Source organism: Lissotriton vulgaris, chromosome 3_1 (assembly GCF_964263255.1).
Source record: "Lissotriton vulgaris chromosome 3_1, aLisVul1.2, whole genome shotgun sequence".
NCBI lineage: Eukaryota > Metazoa > Chordata > Amphibia > Caudata > Salamandridae > Lissotriton > Lissotriton vulgaris.
Window position 1 is genome coordinate 53,570,963 of NC_141689.1, and position 11,128 is coordinate 53,582,090.

Below are 11,128 nucleotides of genomic sequence, written 5' to 3' on the forward strand. Positions count from 1 at the left end.
AAATTGTTACAAGCACCAGTGCAGACTGTGTCATCCCCAAAATAGAAAAAATCATTGCCACTCATGGAGCCATGAGAGAACTCAGGACAGACAATGGACCGCCATTCCAGGGTCAGGACTTTGCTGAATACCTCTCGTCTCTGGGAACGCGTCACAGGCGCATAACACCTCGGTGGCCTCAAGCCAATGGGGAGGCCGAGAGGTTTATGAGAACTTTGAACAAGGTTATCCGCATCGCCCATGACAAGGGGCAGTAGGTGGAAATGGCCATTTTCACATTTCTCCGAAGTTATCGCCAAACCCCGCACTCCACAACTGGGGTGGCCCCCGCACACCTCCTTCTAGGAAGGGTAATAATTGACTCCATTCCTCATCACCCCCAGTGGGCACCTGCCATGATCGATGAACATGCAGTTGAGAAGAAAAGAAATTCTGCATGTGAAAAGATCAGTAAGAGACGCCGGGTTGTGGCCCCGCACTTCAAAAGAGGGGATGTGGTGCTCATCAGAAATCGTGTGACTGGTGGCAAGTTTAAACTCAACTACGAGAAGCGACCATGGCGAGTCATCGGAGTGAAAGGCACCCGCCTCACGGCCATTCGAGGACGAGACAGGGTGACTCGCAATGTGTCTCATTTCAAACTGTACCATCCTTCAAGTCTTGAGCTAGGGCGCCAGCAAGGCGGTGAACAAACCGAAACTGCAACCACTGTGCCGACCGTTGAATCAGCACCTCGTCACGAGGTCAGGCAAAGCATCGAGCATCAGGTTTCCAGCGAAGAAGTGGGAGGTGACGCGGAGGCCCTGGATGAGGCCCCAGATCCGGAGGGGGCAGACAGAGAGGCGCCAAGACAAGAGTTGCAGGTCGGAACGGAACTGATGACTCACCGGGGGTCCCAACGTCAGCTACGTGACAATCCCACCCCCTCCGGCTGGCTGAGAGATTACTTTACGTAAGACTGTTCCCATTTACATATATACATATGTTGTTTGAACTGAACAAGTGGGCATTTAAAGGACGCTGAAGGTATCGGTCCAAATGGTTCATGAGCAAGAAAAGTTAAGGTTTAATTGTGTTCAATGTTTGCATTCTTTTTGGTTTTTCCTTATTTTTAGGAGGAATGTTATGTTCCTGAAGGTCCGCCCCCGGCGCCCCGAGGGCAGGACGTGTTGGTCATGTGACTCCCTATAATAAAAAGAGGTCTAGCACGTGCGCGGGCGTTCAGAGAGAGACGCACAGACCGAGCAAGCAAACTTATTCCCAGTGTCCGACTGAGTTTATTCTAGGGCCACGTGTCAGGCCTAGTTAGGATTAGATGCACCATGAGTGCAGGTCCAAGATTGAACTCCCTAGGGCTGTCCTGTCCCCAGCACCTGACACAACAGAGCACATGAGGGAATATAAAATCTGCAGACTTCCTCTTCCTAGGAAAAACACATGACCATCGCTTGCCGGAATCTTGCAATGGAATGAAGGTTACGATGATTTGACGAATGAGGCAGGTCTTTGCTTCTTTACTTGAAACAATTGGGAATGACGGCATCCTCTCCGTTTTGTCATCTGCTTGCTCTCTCCAATGGACATAGCACTTTACGAACGTCACCAGTCAAAAGAACATAATATTAATCATCATCACTGGAATATAAAATAAAAAGCTAAAGACCCGAGGGATCTCAGCAGCTTTCTGAAACTCATTTGCTCTCTTGTCTGTTTATCCAACAGTGAAAGTTTGTTTGACTTTTTTTTCCTTCTGTTTTTTTTTCTTTTTGTAATAAAAATGAAAGGAAGTCAGTCCTTCTTCTTCTCCTCTGCTGGCTTGTCTGTGATGCTCAGTGCAGGAGCACCATCTGCTGCAGGGGGAGCTATTTGTGGTGTTGGCACTTCACCGCTTGTGCCAAACTCGTTTACTCGCGTTGGGTCTACCCGGTAAATCCAGCGCTGGTACAAGTAAATGAAGAAGACAACATCATCTCGCAGGCAGCCTATCCGGTACATCATTGGCATCCGGATGACAAAAGCAAAGAGGTCGTCAATGAAAGTGTTTAGGGCTTTGTATGTCAACATTCTCCAGGGAAGGTGAGCAACAGATTTCATTTTGTAATTAATAAATAGCTGTGGAGTCATTGTGATAAACCCAAATGTAAGTAGAAAGCCGTAGAGCATGCTCAGAACCCACGAATACCGGCTCTTGTGCTCCACGTAAAGCAGGCTGTACACTGCATAGCAGCCAAGTAGTGGATAGAGGATCCAGGAAAGGTAGCGAAATGCCATATCGTCATATATTTTGGTGGAAGACTGAATGTAGGTAGATTTGTCTTTACAGGTCAGTCGGGGGAAGATGCCAGCCACCTTATTTTCTCTGTCCAGCTTGACATCCATAACTTTGGTGATCTTCCAGAAGTCAATGAGCAAACCTATGAAAACGCTGACCTGGACAACAAAGTTGGTCTCATTGTCCATGATGTAAAGAAGGACCACAAGTGACTGAAAAACCCCAAAAATAACAGAGTGCACAGAGAGACCTTCAAGGGACTGCCGACTGTTCCAGAACTGGGAAACGGTGTTAGTCTTAACACCTCGCCCACAGCCCTTCACATTCAGGGCATAGTGGGTGAGGAAGAATGGGGCTTGCTGTGGGGGCCTGGTGATGTTTGGAATTTTTTTGTTTTATTTATTTATTTATGCGATTTTATATAGCGCGGACTTTACCCAAAGGTGTCAGAGCGTTTCACACTAGGAACAGCAATAATACATGAGGAGAAAATTATAAGTGGACAAATTACAAAAGCAAACGTTAAGTTACATGAATCAAAAGTGACAATAGTGAGCAACCAAAATACAAGAGGAGCAAACGATACATTACAGGAGGAAAAAGAGATATGTGTGCAGGTTACAAAAGCGTACAAAATACAAGTAGAGGTATAATACTGCAATTAATGGCAGACACTACAGCACAAGAACAAACGTTACGTAGGCAATGGTGGCACTTGTGCAAGTATCTAGAGCAAACAAAAGTGAGAGGTAGCAAACAGTGTGTTACAAGAGAAAAGTGACTTGTGCAAGTTAGACAAGGGTACCATACACAGGTACATGGGTAATACTACAGTAAATGGTAAATACTCAAACTGCCAGAACACACTGGGAAGGCACTTCCCATGCACCAGCTTCACCTCAGCCTCCCCCCTGGCTACCTGGCTAACTTGGATGACCCAGAAAGTTGTGTTTTGTGCTCCCCTGCCAGGACATTTTCCCAAGGCCTGGAGGGTTGATTAATTTACTAATTGCAGGGGCCTTACCTCTGTTCATGTGCTCCTAAGCTGAAGGTCTGGGGAGGGCTGAGTAGGTTAGTAATAGCAGGGGCTTTGCTGCTTTTCAGGTGCTCCTGTGCTGGAGGGCTGGAATAATTTTGTGACAAAAAGGGGCCTTGCTATTTTTTTTAGTTGCTCAGCATGTAGGCCATTGTCACCTTGGCCCTGTGTCGTGTGCAAGAACAGTATCCTCCCACTTTCATTCCTTGTCTGTGCAAATGGTGTTTCATCAAAGGGCACGCCCCTTGAATGTGGGCCACGCCCCTTAAATATGGGCCACGCCTCTTGAATGTGGGCCACTTTTTTCGTCAGTGCCCGGGCCGAATTGGGATCCCAATCCGACCCTGCTCTCGGGTGAATACTGCACTATAATAATCAATATACCAAAATATAAAATATGAGAAGCCTAGGCTATAACAACTTAAAAGTGAACTTGAATTACAGAATGTGTGTGTGCCCCTGAGCAGAGACGTCACCGGAGCTAAGCAGCATGTTTTCACTGCGAAAAGTCTGCGAGACGTGCTGTATTCTGGCTGGTAATGGCACTTAATGACTTCTATTATTGTGTGCTCTGAGCCCGGCTGCCAACCTTGCCAGCCTGAGTCAGCGAGTCCACAGCACCTACCCCTCCAAACTAAAACAATTCAATAGTTCGCTGCAACACTTACATTCGTTTCTGCAGGCAGGAAGAGGCCCAGCTGATTTAAAGGGCTCTCTCTGGCGCCGTTATGTGTCCTCTTCAGCAGGGCTATTTCTAATTCCTCCGGTGGACCACCTGTCGGGTGGTCCGGTCGTGGGATTACAAGGCAGAGGAGAAGTTTGCAAATATCTCTTCCGCCTCCTGTAGTAATACTGTGTGTCAATGTCGAAAATGGTGCGCTCACAATTACTGCTACACTTATATATACAATTCTGCATACTGAATCGTCCTTAGGCAGTGCAGGAAAGGCAATATGAAACAGCCGCCTAGGGCGCCACCCCTATGTCTCATTACCCAATATTCCAGAACATTCCTCTCTTTCCTATACTCCCTTACAATTCTGTTCACCACCAGCACTTCAAAGTAAACGTAACATGACATATTGTTATACGAACATCACATTTTCCCAAAATTCCCTTTTCCTCTCTTCCCTTCTATCTCTCTGAATCTAATCTCATATGTTTTCAAGCAGCCTAAGGGTATCCCCTAAGCAGTGAGTAGGTCAGGGTAAGGTAGTAGAGATCCCAGGTCATCGGGTGAACTGATTGGCGAATAAGAGCTTTTATGGGCATATTTACACTGCAGAACATTCTAGCAGGATTTGCGCCCATCCGTGCTCTTTCACACTCTAGGGACTCTGCCGTCAATCAAAGGCAGACTCTCAAAAAATAAACCGATTTCTGCCAGAAGGCGATGTGGGGTTAAGGAGGACTTTTTCACAAATACTTGCCTGCAGCTATTACGAGCCCGTAGTATGTTTAGCAGGCGGGTGGGGAGGTAAACACTCAGCACCTCTGTAGTCGTGCATCAGAGGTGTGCTCACGAGTGTGAAACAACATAAACACCCCATAAAAAATACACGTGTATATTGGAAATGCAGCGGCTGGAACTGTATCAAGCTAATTCAGCAGTGAGAGATTACTTTAGAGGCACTGATTTACTTTGAGGATGCGAGCGGCAATTCCAGGGCTGCTCACCTCTGCAAAGGCTGGATTAATGGACCGTGTGCTGCTGGTTGCAGGGGGAGGGGGAAGCTGTGAAACCAGCTCTAGCTATGCCCCCTGCCTGTCTCTGCCAGGCCTCCGTGGGGATTCAGAGTAAATTATTTTTTTCCCTCGCTTAGTACACATGAATCCGGCAGGAAGTATTTAAATGTCTCTGTATTGACATTTAGCAAAAAAAAAAAAACGGCAAATGAAAGTAAATGCAAAAGTTGCTTTTTATCACTCACGTTCCCTAATTGAGATGCGAGTCGTCCAGGCTGTTCAGTGAGTCCAGAGCGGGACTGTCCATTGACAGGCTGTCCTGCAACAACTGGTGAAACTCGGGTCACTGACTCTTTCCTTTGCGTCCCTTGGTAGGTGCAAGCTGCAGCAGGAAGCTGCGAAAGTTATGAATGGTTTGCGGGCGGCAAATCTAGCAACCAGCCCTCTCCCTCCCTAAACAAACTGAAATCCCCCTCAATAGACAGGATGTGACGACGGTCCACCATGGTGCCAGCAAGTACTAGTACAATACCTGAAGGGCCCGCCTGTGACGTCAGGGTGACAGCCAGAGCTGCACGTGGGGGAATTGCAACATTGTAGCAGTGTGTCATCGCGTGGCGCAGCAGGAATATATATGTGGTAGCCTGGCTGGGCAGATTCGTTACATTGCTCTCTCAGCCGGTCCAGAGCTGAGAGCAGAAATCTTAACTATTTAGGACTTTACTGAGCCCTGCAAGCAGCTGCTGGCAGCACGTCTCAGAGCAGTATGCGGAGTGTCCCACTATGGCTTAACGCTTATCAGCTCTTCGCCGCCACTGGGAAGACTTGTGTGAAGTCAGTGAGCAGGCAGCAGCTGATATCCTGTGTAGACCCGGCCCTGACCGATAAGTGCCGGTGCTAAGCACCGGAAAGCACCGGCACAAATTAAGCACTGGCATCACTTATTCTGCGTGCGTCTCCGCCCCGCTCATCTGTTCTGCTTTTAATATGAGGTTTAAAGATCCTGCGCCCTGACAGAACTTGTATACCAAAAACCCGTATGACCACAAAATAGCCAATACCCGCTTCACCAAAACAGTGTTTTCGACTCGAGCCCTGCAGATTTTCATATCTACAAATGCTGCATGTTTCTAATCTGGGCTGAATGTTTTTACGTGAACGGATACTGGAATGCTTTGTGGACCTCAGATTGCCATCAGCAGTGTGCACATTTTACTTTTTAAATATATGTGAAATTAATAAATATCATTACAATAAAATAATCAATACTTTTAACATTCTTGGTTTCACATTTTCAAAAAAAGCCACCAGAGGAGTCTGCCTTAATGTTCAATGACTTTATTTAAAATACACTTCGTAGACGTAATCGACAGTATGTTTGTGCTGCTGATCAGTTGGTAGCTTGCACATTGCACAGGGGGAGTTTTTCTGGCATTACATATAAGCCATCCAGCTTCACTGCTCTATCGCATCATACTGATGAAACCCATACAGGGCAAACTCCCTCTGTGGTTACAGAACATCGTGTATTCACGTAGTTTCTTAAAAACTGGTGAAGTCAGTCTGATTTTGCACCAAAAACCGTATCTCGACTGTCCGTGGAGTAACCTTCCGGTGCTAACTTTTTTCCTCACTCTTGCATGTTGACCTTAGAAAAGTAATTATTTTCACCGTAGAAAACAGCTCCCAGTATGGGGATCGGCTGTATGCTTACGTACTGCTTTGTTGAAGAGGTGGGTCTTCAAAACGCTGCATCTCGGTCGCTTCTTTTAATTGTAATTGAATTTATATAGCGCTTACTACTCCTGACGAAGCGTTCAATGATCGTCGCCGATGTCACTATGCTGCCTCTGGTCGAACACGAGGTGCGAGCCCCTCGACCCCAGCTACCCCCACTGATAGAAGGATGAAAGGCTAACCTGTGAGTTAGAAATAACATCTTGGCGACCAGGAGGGGAGCGCGCGGGGACATGAATGCTTCCCTTTGAAATCTTACAGCCGCCTCTGCCTCCTGCACCTCCGATGCATAAGGAGCTCGTTCACCATATAGCCAATGTGTTACTTTTTAATTATCGCGAGTGTCATAGTGGTCCAGATTGTTCCTGTTCAGCGGCACAGACTGGAAGGGGGAGAGAGACATAACGAGAGATCAGGCCGCGAGCAACAGTCGGAGCGCTCAATGTGTGCAGTATGCATAGACAGAGACAAAGAAAGAAACAATCTTTAAACATGTCATCACATCCTAACAGGAACAGGGGTATTTACTTGCATATATTGGGGGCATCCACCAGCGGAGTCGGTGCTTTGCAAGGGGTGAAAGAGCCCGTCAATAAATCCGCATTCTCTTCCCGACACTCCGTAATGATAATAAACGTCACGCGCATGTCACCGTTGTCCGCCATGTTGTAGTTGAGCGAACTTCTTTTGTCTGTCTATCTGTCCCTTTGACAAACAGGTGTTTTGTTCATTGTAGTCGACAGTACTTCCTCGGAGGAAGTCGCAGCGTCCACGCCTACCTCCTACGCACAGGCATGGCTTGCAACACAAAGCCTCCTCCAATCACAGCGCGGCGCTGCCTGTGACGTCATGGGATGTCCCTGAGGTTCCCGGGCTCGTGGCGGACCAATAATAGCGCGGCTCCTCCAGTCGAGCCCCCCCCCCCAGGGCGACCCAATCACAGCGAGGCCGCTTCGAGGCTGATCGCGCGATACAGTTTATTAAACCAGCTAAGTTAGCAAGTTAATGGACACGACGGAGGAGAGCTGCGGGAGGGGGAGGCGAGAGCGCGACGGAGGAGGGCAGAGGGGAGTCGAGCGGAGCCGAGCATCTCCTAAAAGCAGAAGGGAAGGGAGGTGAGCAGGGACAGCGAGGCTCACCTTCCTTGCGAACAAAACGAAATGGGCCGCCGGCAAGCTCCGTGTTTTCGGATTTGGGGGCGTGTTCGGTGGGCGTGGCTAAAAAGTGGAAAGAAACACACCGAACACACCTCCAAATCCGAAAAGGATGGAGCCTGTTTGGAGTGATGGCTCTCTCCTCCAATGGCTGGCCTCCATTTAGGAAGCCAGCCAATGGGAGAGAGCCAAAATTAGAGGCGGGATGAAGAGCCCCTCTAGTAGACATAAGATCTCGCTACATCCGGTTCTGACAAACCGGATAGTAGCCTCGACCTAAAAACACACACAAAACAATACGGAGGGAAGGAATATCTGCCCCCCAACGAGTGACGCAAACATTAATTTATCAAAGAAGACTAATATCAGATAAAGTACAGAGATACTTATACATGAAAGACAAAGCAATTCACATTGCAAATAGGAATTCCCATCAACTGTTATAGGCTCTGTTGATAACAGAGAACAAAAGACACTATAAATAAATATGGGGCCAGCGATAAGATGATACAAATAACCCAAAGTATACATAAGCAAATGTAAGTCAAAGTCTCCAGCGGTAAGCTGAAAAACGTCACAGCTATAATGCCTTAAAGCCTTCTATTCCATATATTGCAATGGAATCCATTATCAATGGAGAGCCATGAGCAATGATAACTAAAAAAAAGGAAGCCATGAGAGGAATAACAAATACTGCCCTATATGTCCAAGGAAGACAGCATATCGCATAATGAACCCAGCATCATCACGGATATAACACACTTGCGGCCCAATGTATACATGAATAATTATAAATCAGCGTATCAAGCAGTAATCTGAAATGTGTCACTCCTATAATGCCCTGAGGCCTTTTATTTCCTCCAATATAATGGAGTCCGTCATAAGTGGAGAACCATAACCACTAATAATTATAAAAGGGTAGCCATGAGAGAAGTAAAACCTGTTGCCCTATATTTCCATGAAAGACGTCAGGAAACGTATTTCATAATGAACATAACATCATCACGGATATAACGCACTTGGGGCATTAAAGTCCCTCACAGGTGTATTCAGAAGAGACTTGCTGTGCGAAACAGAGAAAAAAGCCAGATAACCAGCAACAATTAAGAACAAAATACGACCCATGGCCCTTATTTATGAGGCCTTGCGTCAGTTTTGCGCCGCCGGTGCGTCACTTTTTGTGACGCACCAGCGGCGTAAAATGTGCGCCTTGTTGCGCCATATTTAAAAAGTGACACATCTAGGTAGATGCGTCACTTTCTAAACCCCTGCGCCACATTATACCTGCATCAGGTATAATGTATGCAGAGGGGGCGTTCCCCGCAAAAAGCCTCGTAATAGTGACGCAGTGAAATCTATGAGATTTCACTGCGTCACTTTCAGGATGCTGTTGCATCAAAATCTTGCTCCTGCCTCACAGCAGGCGTAAGACTGACGCAAGCCCTTTCACATGGGGCTTTCCCCATGTGAAAGGACGCATTGCTGTAGTTGCGTCACTTTTGTGACACACTCCAGCAATGCGTCACTTTTGCGCTTACAAATACGTCAGAAATACTGACGTATCTCTAAATCCTTGCAACATGATGCGTCATACATTAAATATGACGCATCATTGGTGTCGCAAGGAGTGCGCAGTGAAAAGTGACGCATCGCTGTTTTCACGCAGCGATGCGTCACTTTTCATAAATAAGGCCCCATGTATTTAATGCCGGTATTGAACAGCGTGGGTAACGTCATGACGCAATTGGCGCGTCACAGTAGAAAGGACCAAATACTAGGCGACCCCAAATAATGGCTAGGCCATCTTATGAAGTCACAAGATAATGATTGAAAGGCGCCCAAATCAAGGGGGATGACAATTCATGGAGATATCTAACATTCGTAGTTCAGATGAACAGTATTCCACTGAATAACCTGATCGTGGTAAATACATATAATGATAAGGCAAAACAGATAACAAGGAAGAGCATCAATGTCAGAGGTGACATCTGGCAACATCACAACCTTGTGTAAGAGAAGCCAACATCAAAAATAAAAGGCAGAAACAATAAAATAAAATAAAAAGGGTTGAAAGATAAGAAAGGGAAATGGAAACAAGCATTTGCAATGCAATAGGTCTCGCATTTACGCGAGTTTGAGCTATTGACATTGCAAATAACAAAGCCTTTTATTTCTGTTTTCGGTTCCAAAAACATAAATAAAAGGCATTGACATTTACAATGCCAATAGCTTAAACTCGTGTAAATGCGAGACCTATTGCCTTGCAAATGCTTGTTTTTGTATCTTGGTGGGAAAACAATGCAATTTGTTTTGATAACGTAGTGCAAATGAAAACGGATTTACTAAGGAGTTTCCTAACTTGGTAAAATGTAATCTTCCATATTTATATCATGGATTATATTTGATGGAGAAAGTGTTTTATTTTAGGGCAGGGTGGTGTTTGTAATGATGTACTTTCTTCCCCCAATAACTCTCGGAGTCGGGTCTCAGTGTCACTCTCTTTATTCAGGTCGTAACATACAAGGAACGCAAAGCATGTCCTTCGCCCAGCCTGCTCGCGCTCTAATGCCGCACTGCGCACCCCGCGCCCCTACGTCACCGTACGTCACGTGGCTCCGTGACGTACTACGTTAGCGCGCTCACTACATATCTCCCCTTTTTCCAACGAACTACATGTACAAGTCCTGACTCATGTCATAGTCTCTGAACCTCGCGGGTTGTACCACCGCCCTGCCCCTTCTCGTCAGTCTTACCGGGGACGTGGCAGTTGTTGCTTCTTCTCCTTGACCACCCTCTAGCGCGGCCGCGCTAGGCTCACTCTGGCTTCTATCTTCTTCACTCTGCTGCTCTCCACACGCCTCTTGATCCTCTTGCCTTCTCTCACCCATGTCTAGGTCCTCTCCCTCATATCCACCGGGGTTGTCAATGCTGTTCTCACCTTCTCCTTCAATTCCATTGCCTCTCCAGCTGAGTATTTTGTTGCACCTGGCCATGCGGTCCTGCGACCACACATTGCCATCGCTCAGCAAGGCCGCCCTGCCTTTGACTTCCACTACCTGTAGGGGCTTGCTGTACTTGCTTTCACCCTTTCTCTGCAATGTGGGCAGTCTTACTCTCACCCATTCTCCTTTTTCTAAAGCCGTGTCCTTTACATTCCTCCTCGCATCGTAGTGTTTAGTGTACACCGCTTGTGCTCTCTCCAGATTGGCTTACACCACTGCCGGTGACCACTCGCTCTTAATG

General features: G+C 46.8%; 1 pseudogene; it reads right to left on the bottom strand.

Moving 5' to 3' along the window:
• Positions 1–1,788: 1,788 nt before the first annotated feature.
• LOC147725929 (putative lipid scramblase CLPTM1 pseudogene) lies at positions 1,789–10,878 on the bottom strand (annotated as a pseudogene).
• Between the last annotated feature and the right edge of the window lie 250 nt (positions 10,879–11,128).